General features: G+C 37.4%; 1 pseudogene; it reads left to right on the forward strand.

Moving 5' to 3' along the window:
• The window catches only part of LOC146805508 (mitogen-activated protein kinase kinase kinase kinase 4-like), a 31,135-nt pseudogene extending 20,941 nt beyond the window's left edge, over positions 1-10,194 (forward strand).
• Positions 10,195-10,972: the final 778 nt, after the last annotated feature.

The following is a 10,972-nucleotide window of genomic DNA, read 5'->3' on the forward strand; positions in this document are numbered from 1 at the left end:
GAAACTATAAAAAATAAAATAAACAGTGAGGTGTTAGGGAAACCACAAACTGTACAAAGTAGAACTTAACAAATGTTTTGGCACACTTGAAGAGGTTGATGTGTGCTACCAAGGTTATTTGTAGGTGCTGTGGTAAGGTGCTGAGGCATACTTTAATAGGTATGCACATAGTGAGGTTTTATTTTCATAAACTGCAATGCCTGGTTAGCACCAGAGATCATCAGAATGGGTTCAGTGTTCTAGGTTTTCTGGGTGTAAAATAGTAAAGGAGGTGAGAAGGCATGGCTGTAAAGGTGGTGATTTCCAGAAGTGTCTTCATATAACGTGTATGCTTTTGTGTATCTTTTTGTGAAGCTCCCACTGTGCTTGTGCAGTGCAGAGAGACTTAAATTCTTTGAGCAAAATTTGTATTAGTTTATTAATTAGTTTACCCAGACAGTCTTACAAAACTTAAAATTTGCAACCAAAAACTCACAATCCAATAACATCACCGTCAATGTTCATCTTAAAATCTAAACAATTAAATCAGAGCTCGTATTTCATTTTCTCAATAACATTGATAACAGTGCACTTGCAATACATACATCCATGAATTGCTTCTTATACACTGTACCGATGCAGTGATATTATTGTATAACTCTTTAGGCTGTTTTAAGAATAATACTCATTCCAAGATTTTGTGCATAGCTTCAGATTTGATCCCAATTTTACAAACACATACCCAGGCATTAGCTTTAATCACTATCATAAATAAACCCTTTAATCTGCCAAGCGGGGTTAACTCCCCTCCGTAGTTGTAATATCTGGTGTTCTTTCTCGTTTCCTGGTAGATAGGTCAGATAATGAATTAATTAGGGCAGATAATGAATTAAGTTGCTTTGTCCAAACCAGTGCAATACATTAATCTAATAAATATTACCAAAATTATACATGTAGTGAATATCAAAAGACCAAACGACTCATTCCAACACTGCTGGTGAGTAAGGGAGAACACCAAAAACCGTGTCAAAGTCAAGATAGAAAAATAAGTAAACATGTCCAAGTAGTAAATACTTAAAGCGTCTTCTCCAAGAAGTGCAAAATCCAGGCTAGTTGGGATTTAACTGTAGCATATCAAGAAAATTGTGCTCTGCTAAGCCTGGCCAATAATGGGACTCCTTCAAGGCTACTGGTGTCTAGCTTTGCAACTTATCTTCCACCTACCTCTAGAAGAAGAGCAACCATTCTTCCTTTGGTATGGATTCATCAGTTTTTGCTAAATTCCTTCATCGTATTGATTAGTTTTGGCATGAAGGAGAGCAACTAAGCCTGGCATGCCAATAAGAAGTCTACATATAGATCAGTCCTTCTTTTTGCTCCCTCTCCCCACCAAAAAAACTCCCTTAAAGATAGTGAGTGGCTCTAGGAGAAAGGAAAACACTAGTTTGCAACGCAGGGCAATCTTCTCTTGCTGTGAATATTTGAGAGGTATGCTGTTAATATGTATGTGACTTTGTCACTGTCCTCCAAGAAATTGTAGAAATAATATGGTTCCGTTCAGAAGGGGGGGGGGGTGGAAGTTAACCTCTTTAAGCATGGCAATCGTACTTTCGTCCAATAGATTTTTTGGCATCAGTAGGCACCATGGTGAGACATTCATTCATATCGTGTCCCACAGTGCGCAGTACATTATATCAATCACTCTTATCTCCTGAGTAGCACAGACAAAGGCCACTATTAGACAAATATACATTTGGCGCAGCATAACTATACCCTGGTGACAACCGGGATGAATCCCCTATCCTGTATTTGTATGACTTAAAAATCTTCCACCAGCTTTTTTCTCGTGCATTTCTCCACAACCTGCTGTGAGTGAAACTATTTGAAAACTGTTGGAGAAAAGGAAATTGCTTAGTTCTATTTTTCACAGTTTTGCTGATGTTTTTCACTTGATCTACTCTTCACCCATCAATGCACTTGTTACCGTAAATGCTTTCTGAACTTCAATAGGTAGTCAATGTTACTTTCTGTTATAATTTAAGAACTAGTGCACACTACTTTGGTTCCCATGAAAGATTGTAACTTTGATACTACATCTGACAAGTAGTTAAATGCAGTCCATTGAAAAATGTGAATGCCAATACATCAGACTAATTAACAGATATATTGAACTTGAATTTTTGAAGAATGACCATAAATTTGGAGAGAGGTGATATTCTAATAACGTGTATTTTTTACTTATTGTGCATTCCTCCCCGTCAAAGTGATAAGCTCTCTGTTATGTGACACCACTTTGAGTTCCACCATTTTGAGAAAGGTATAGTATATTTGGACATTAAAGATAAAGTGTTTTGTTTTCTGTCTGCTCACATGAGAGATCGTTCAACCAGCATTAATTATGTTTCCTTTTTTGAATCTGTATGAAAGGATCCTGTCGGATATATTGAGTTTGTTTTAAATTATGGCATGTTTCATTTTTATTTATCCTTCAGTCTTTTGGAGAGTTGATACACAGGCCATTGCTGGTAGACCTTACAGTGGAGGAAGGCCAAAGGCTAAAAGTCATCTATGGGTCTTGTGCTGGTTTCCATGCTGTAGATGTGGACTCAGGAGCCGTGTATGATATTTATCTGCCAACACATGTAAGAGCTCAACATGTAATGTTCTTTTGATGTTTTGAGTGTCAGTCACACTTCTCTATATGATATTCTTTCTTAAGTTGGTTACATTTTCTAGTTCGAATCATTCTTTTATTTTTCAACCGGAGCAAAAGCAGTAATGACTGCAGAAAAGTAAAAACTTTGAAGATAAAGTACATTATTGGAAGTTTGTATTTTCAAACATCTTTGATCACTGTGCTCATACAAAATTTGTTTTTTGTTTAACACTCAATTGCTTTAAAAGACATTAAGTTCTGAAGTGAGATCAGATTATTGGCTTGTAAAGCGGCTGTTTTTTAAAAAATGTACTCCTCTGTCAATGTATTTTATCTCAGCTCTGGATTCCGTAATGCAAATGGAAATACAATAATTTACATCTTACTTTGTGCACAAGGCACTAGAGTGTCGGCATGGCATTCATTTTAAGAAGAGATGTAACAATGTATAAGTTAAAGTATATTTAATAGTTGGACAAAATGCACACGTACAGTTTCCAATGTTTAAATATTCCAAAACAAATTCTACCCAATGTTTGCGGGTTGATATAAACTTGACAAACCAAATTTTAAATCTTGTATGAAAAAAGGCATTGGCAAACCTCTTGCTACAAGTAACTGTTCTCATGTAGGCACTGCACACCTTGAGAAACCATTGTTTTAGAGTTGTACAACTTCAGTCACAGAATGAATATGATGGAAAGGGGCCCAAAATCCCCTTCATAGCATTTACAAAGAAACTTCTGTTATGCAGTGGGCAAGTATGGTATTCTTTGGTATTTGGCCTTAGATTTATTGCATTATTTTCAATTCAGGATATATTTTTCACTATAGTTAAAAGCTATTTGTTTTATAATTGGTCCACTTTTGGGAATTCATAATCCTATTTAACGATTAAATAAATGATCATAAGGTTCAAGATTTGTAAATAAAATGGTTTACCATTCGTGGTTTGCATTTCATTATCATGGTATGCAAGAAAAATACATGATCTGCCCAATTGCAAATGAATGTTTTGTCCAAAATAAAATGCTCCCCACCCCTGTTCTCGTTCATTCACTAAAAATATGAACTTTCCTAGCTTGGCTCAAAGCAATCTTTACTTAAATGTTTAAATCATTCCCCATCAGTTCCGTTATTGCTTCTCAGAACCTTTTTGTTGTCCTTTTCTAGATACAGAGCAGCATCCAACCACATGCAATCATCATTCTACCCAACACAGATGGTATGGAGCTATTAGTTTGCTACGAAGATGAAGGAGGTTATGTCAACACGTATGGAAGGATCACCAAAGATGTGGTTCTGCAGTGGGGAGAGATGCCAACATCAGTTGGTACGTTTGCAGTTCCTTAGCTTGCGTAGACCTGTAGTGTAGTGTTTAAATAGTTTTTTTTTATAGTTACATGTGCTGTGCATCTATGTGATGGCAATGAACTTAGGAAGTAGTAACAGAGGTCCCATCATTTAATGTAACAATAAAATCCCTGAGGAAGCATATTCAATAGATTCCATTAACGTATGAGAGGCAACCTTTTTAAATGATCTAACAGTCTACCCTAGTTCTATGACTTCAGTAATATTATTGTTGTACTTTGTCGAGATATGAAATTCATTCATATGGTCATCTTTTCACAATTTCTATTACCATGACTACAGTGCTTACCCATTTTTTCAAAGGATTATCCTGGATTCTGTTTTTAAACTTTCATTGAAGTTCATGAATAGTTCTGAGTTATTGGATGCATTTGGGTTTTTGAGAATTTTGTTACTTCACAAAAGGCAAGTACAAGGCCATTTAGTTGGCTCAATGTATTTCAAAGACCATGAAGTTTACTAAGTGAGTCAGATACCTGAATCATCTATTGATCCTTGTAGTGTTCAGATTTTAAGCAGCTGACTGGTGTGTGTTGGTGATGGATCTCAGCCAACACGTTATCACATTCATTAACTAAAAGAATTCTGACCTTGCAGTAATACAAGTTTAAGATCCATGACTATATACAGGATTGTTGAAATCGTCAGTAGAAGTATTTGCATCTAGTTTAAAAAAATAACTTTGTTGGAGCTGTTAATCTTTTTTCCTGTCTTTAATATGATTTTATACTCTTTTGATTGCCGTTGAATCCTCAGTGTACTTCAACTTCATTATTTAGTTTTTGAAGCTTACATTCGTTCAAGCCAGATCATGGGCTGGGGAGAGAATGCTATAGAGATTCGATCAGTGGAAACTGGGCACTTGGATGTTGTGCTTATGCACAAAAGGGCACAAAGGCTGAAGTTCTTGTGTGAACGGAATGACAAGGTATGTTTTCGTGAAATTTGATCCCCTTAATGGCACCATTTTTTGTGTGACATATTTGACCAGTATTTTAGAACCACAAATATAACGTGTAAACTTTAAAATAGTACATCACAAATCTGTGTAATGTTGGTAGAACCACATTATAACTATTATTTTAGAAGATGAGTTTGTGATGTCTAGTTGTGGTCCAATATAGTTCTTGCACACAAGTGGAAAAACCAATTTAACCTGTGTTAACTATAATCTTTTTCAATGTGCCTGGTGCTTTTTTTTGTACAGTCCTAATATTGGGATTCAGCATAACTAGAATTTTTTTTGCTACATTCTAGGACTCTAACTTCAGTGCTCTTATCTAAAGCAAACTGCAGAATCACCTTAGCTATATCATACTGTGCTTCTGCCTTAATGTGTTTCTTCTCTAGCTTATGAGCATTTTGGGCTGGTATATGCTCACTCCATATATGGTGACAAAAAAGGTGGATCCGCCACCATATTTGACCAGTTTGATGTTGTGCCCATAAGCAAGCCTCTGTTGTAGTTCACAATAGTGGCAGATGCTTTTATCATGCTTTTGTAGGTCCAGCATCATCAGTCTTGGTCTAACTACGTACGTGTTGTGTATATTTTATTTATTCAAACATTTCTCTATCACTTCCTTAACCCTATTGGGTAAGAATGCACTGTTCCAAGCTAATCAAAACAAACCGTGAAGAATGACCAAATCATTAGCAAGAAAAAAAAAACAGGAAGAAAAATGCAATATCATAGACAAATAACCAAAAGAACAGAGGAGAAAAGCGAAACATGATAAAAAAATCATAAAATAAGACTAATGGCCTGATTACGAGTGGAGGCGTTGTCGCCCCTTATAAATAACGATACCACAGGATACGTTATTTATCAGGGTGCGATAAATAACACCTATTTTTAGTTTATGGGTAATAACATGGATTTTGGTGTTTAACACGCCAAAACCTGCATGATACGTTAAATACCATATGTTTTTCCTTGTTAAATTTCGGCAGACCAGCCAAACTTTCTCAAATGTTGGGTTATTTGACGCATGCAACAATTATCGGATGAGTTAAATAAAACCAAACTCGTAATTCTGCCTGTGCATAACAGGGTTTTGCATAGAAGACTGAATTGAATGAGCCACTCATAATAGATCCTTAAGTAAATTGTAGTCTTAAGGTTATTAAGAATGACTGCTTGGACAAATGGATAGCTACATTTCCAGACTGGAAGGACCAAGCAAGAGAAGCCCTCACAAATGCTAACAAGGAGGGTTAATGTCTGAGGTAGCTGCTGAAATATCTTAGGGTTTTATATGTTTAAGCTGGCAATTCAAAATCTCAGTATATTCTTGCTGCAGGTGGTTTTAGACCAGCCTGGTATCTTGAGCTTGTTTTTCACATAGTTTATCCCAGAAACAGGGCCTTATGTGCTATGCAGATAATTCTGCACAAAACGCAGATTGACATTGGGCCCTTGGCAGAACAACATTGTAGGTATGTAATCAGATGTTTGTGAATCGGGATTGAAACACTGTTCTGCATGAAGGATAAAAAGAGGATGGTAAATTAGAAAGACTGGTATTCTCCCTCAGAAGTCAGAAGAGCGAAATAGACAATGCTTAAATGATAGGGAAGTTGTTAGATGCAGTAGGAAGAATTAAGACGGAAACCCAAACAGTACATAGATGAAACAAGTTAAGGGATAACATTACTTGAAGATAGAGAAGGCAACCAAGTTCGAACACCTCGGCAAAGATGCGAAATACAATGATTGGCAAGATGAGTTTTTGAAAGTGCATTTTGCAATCAGTACATTGTCACTGGCAAATGTTTCAAAGCAGTCGGCTGTTTTAAAGTAGAAGGCTTCAGTAATGCATGACACCTTAAGGAAATTGGTTGTACTCCACCTACTGAATAATTGAAACACCTGAGCCTGGCCCCAGAATTGTAGCATCTAAGCCCGGCCACAGATCCCCAGTGGGCACTATGGTGATCATATTTTACATACAAAAGATAGGGAGACAGGCTGAAGTCCTTTTTAATGACTGAGAGATTTGTGGAGTGGCCACGTGTATGTTGCCACTGCAGACAAAATTGGGTCAAGAATTTGAACGTTAAAAGCAATTAACGAAATACAGTAGGATTCTAAACATTGTAAATATTTATCTACTCACCAGAGTCCAGTCACATAAATACAGTATACTTTTGAAAAGTGCAGAGAGCATGCTTACTACAGTGGATTCCTCACAAGAGGGAGGAAATACAAATATAGGTGTCTGTGTGTCACCTTGTCAGGATATGCCTAGCAGAGGCAGCACCGTTTATGTGCTTACGCTTCTTAAGTTGCCTTCACTTTTACACACTATGACTTTTGCACCTGAATCTGCATTGCTAACATTTCAGCTTCTTAGGCACTCTATCACGATACCTTGCACATTCAGTACAAGGGATAAAGTTCACTGTGCAAATGTCATATTTATTTGTCCGATTGGCGACACCGCTATTTAACTAAAATAAACAACTGCAGCACAAACGGGGGTTGCGACATGGCCACCTGGGTTCTGTTATAAATAAACAGCCATTTCCATGTTTAGATAGAGGAGCACTTACCTGATACTGCAGGGTTACCACATGTCAGGATTCCAGCTCAGCTGATTCCTGCGTACCAACACGAGGCATGGCCATTTCTACACCAAAATGGACAGTCTGATTACACTTACCGTCAGGGAATGGGGAGTTAGTCCACTCTGCAGGGATTTGGAAGATGACCCACCCTAGGCAAGACTAGGTTAGGGAGCGCTTGTTAGGAGAACATATATACCCAGTACTTATATGCCTACATATAGACACTGACTTAGCACAGTGATGGAAATATTTATCCTTTTCACTGTTCTTGTAAAGCTAATTATGCTGATCTGTAGCTTTCTACTTATAATCGCACCACATTTATTTTATGCAAGAATCACAACACTACAATAAATATTGCAAAGCCTTGCTGTGTATTTCGTGTGTACTACTTTGGGCATGCACAAGATTCCAAACGAAAAGGCTCTAAATCTGTTATCTCGATTTCATGGGGGTGGGTGGGGATCAGGGTTGTCATGTTCTGAAGTTGCAGACACATCTGTTGCCCTGTAAGCTGAGGGGTTTGGATGACGCACTGTGAGCTAGCAGTGCCAACATCTTCTGACGGGGTGCGGGGAATCACTCGCACCATCCCAGCATTTATGTTGTACAACAAACGCACAGTTTTACCACACTTGGTACATGCCATACAACAGGTGGAGATCTGAATGCAAACTTTGAGGCATGGGTATAGTGGAGGGGGTAAATGAATAAGACTGGCATAGCACCTCTTAATTCTCATTCACATATTTCCCTCTTTTGACAAAAAGAGGAGGGACCTAGCTATCCTTATGAAGGAATACAGAATCTAATCTGCATTTAACCTTTCCAGCCACCCACCTGAAATATCATGACTAATTTTGTATTCCTACACAGTTTACATAATTGTAATGTTCGGCGTCTATTAATTACAAACATCACTTTTTGAGTAAAAAATTTAAAGGAACATTAAAGGACCTCTTTGTTATGTTAATTTGTTTGCAACTAATCGACCAGTTTATCTCATTGGAACACTAGATCCTAACATGGTCCAAAGCCAATGAAGCTTAAAACAAGTCTACCTGTTCTCTTTAAACACCTACCCGATCATATTGAAAGCCACAAAGGATATTCCAAGAACAGGACTAATTGTGCTAATTCTGCTCCATGCATGGCTCGATTGAAATAGTTCCTTGCAGCAAATGGAAGATTGATGAAAAAAACATTGACTACGTCCAAACTCATGTCCTGACACTTATCTGAAATATGCAAATTGACCACCCATTCTACCTTGTCAAAAGATGCCCTTTGAATGCAGGCTAAAGGCCGTAATACATTTAGGCATAGGAAACAAGTCAAAGGAGCTGATTGAGCTTAGATTAACACAATTAAAACAGATATTAGCTAAATTTAATGTCAATTGAAGAAAAGAGTAAGTTCATGACTGCAGACCAAATTAGGAAACCCAATGAAGATGGGCCTATCAATGGAAGATGTTCTTGTGCATTACTGAATTTAGAGTTACTCGCTTGCCTCTCACTTGTGCCTCTGGAGTACAATGTGATAAGAGAAATGTGTTTAATCAAAAGCATGGATATTCCTGTTTGGAGATCACACCGAGATATTCCATCAAGGGTGCCTATGCATTTATGTGATGCTTAAGTTCAGAAGATGGCTCAATAAAGCTATATAATTAATAAATCAAGAAATATATTGAGGGAATATTTTAGCATCTTGTGACTGAAATTGTATTGATGGGTGCTGGCTACAGCATCTAATGAGTATCCTATTTGCATTAATAGGGTATACTGCAAAGAGTATGGAAATTCTACTTTTATCCCAGTTAGTGTCAAACGTCACCCTGCTTCAGATTCTGCAAAATGCACATGATAATCCAACTCTCAAATTCCCCTTGAGCATCACTGCATCACTCTTTATAAGGTCTTTAATCTTTCATAACAAAGTCTTGTATTCTTAACATAATAATACAGGTATCATGATGCATCATTCTCTGCTAGCACCTCAAAATTTACTGGAAACCTTATCCTGTTTTCGTATGTTAATTGCTCAACACTAACCTCTTCATTTTACATGTTTGTGAAACTAAAGGCTTCGTCTGAAAGTATTAGAATAAAATCTATTCTCTGCCATCACCAGCTCAGTTGTATTTTTCATATTATTAAATACTTCTTGATCACCCCCTACATTTGTGTAGATATGCAGAGCCCCTGACTCATCAAGGATGCTAAGCATCTGCTTTGCTTCACAAAGTTATGCGATAAAGAAAAATGTTTAAATATTTGAAAATGTTTGATGTATGTGGCTGTGATAATTTGAAGTTGTGTAACATAATGTGGTTGTTGTTGCTCAGCCCTGTTGCAAGAGGTTAGGTTCTAGCATGTCGCTGATCGTTGCTTCAGTATGCCAAATGTCTTCATTTTGGTATAACAAGGAGAGTTTGATAAAGTTAGAATTCTAAATTTGTAATCAGTTATACAACCTTTACTCCAACAATTTCTTATTTTCTTTGTCAGGTTTTCTTTGCATCTGTAAGGTCCGGTGGGAGCAGCCAGGTTTATTTCATGACCTTGGGACGGAGTTCTCTTTTAAGCTGGTAAGAAGAGTAATGGAAACTGTGGGCACATCGAAGTCCTCAGGATCTTCATAACTTGAATAATTTGCATCTGGAGTGCAACCTGCGCATTGATGCTACCCTTCACTTAAAGATGCACCTGGGCACCGGGAATCAACTTTTTTTTAATCGTTCAGGCTGCAATGCAGCTGGTGCTGTTGAGATGTTACGGTCAGGTGCTACAAGTGTTTTAGGTTTGGAATCACGGAAAGCGGAACAGAATATTTATTTTTCCTTTTCTTACCTCTGACCCTCAACTCTGGAAGTTTCTAGACTGTGAATGACACTGATGGTTAGCAAAGGAGGTATGGGAAAAGCATGCGGACCATGAATGGAACTTTAAAGCGCAGATGCTATGACCTGAGGAGCATGGGATTGAAGGTGAAAGTAGAGTTTGTACGTGGGAACATGAGCAGAAGCCCGACATACTGTGTGAACATTTCTTGTGAACATTTCTTTACTGTGATATGGCAAAGTGTGGACAAAAAGGAAGGCGGAGGTCAAGAAGTTAATATTTATAAATGTGAAAGAAAAATTCGGAAGACTCATATTTTTTTGAGTGAGAGAAAGATCATTTTGGGGTAGGAGGGTAAAAAGGTCCTTTTTGTATTTTTATTTTTTGTTGTTTCTTTTTTAGAAACCTGGTTAAAAAGCTGTGGGCCATTTTTCTGTAACACCAGGTTTTGCTAAAACTCATTCAGCAGATTAAAATGTTAGTTGAATTTCTGCAAAAGGATTCTGTGTAGATCAGAATTTGTTGTTACAGCATTAGCACTGCCTCG

The sequence above is a fragment of the Triturus cristatus genome, chromosome 8 (assembly GCF_964204655.1).
Source record: "Triturus cristatus chromosome 8, aTriCri1.1, whole genome shotgun sequence".
Classification (NCBI taxonomy): domain Eukaryota; kingdom Metazoa; phylum Chordata; class Amphibia; order Caudata; family Salamandridae; genus Triturus; species Triturus cristatus.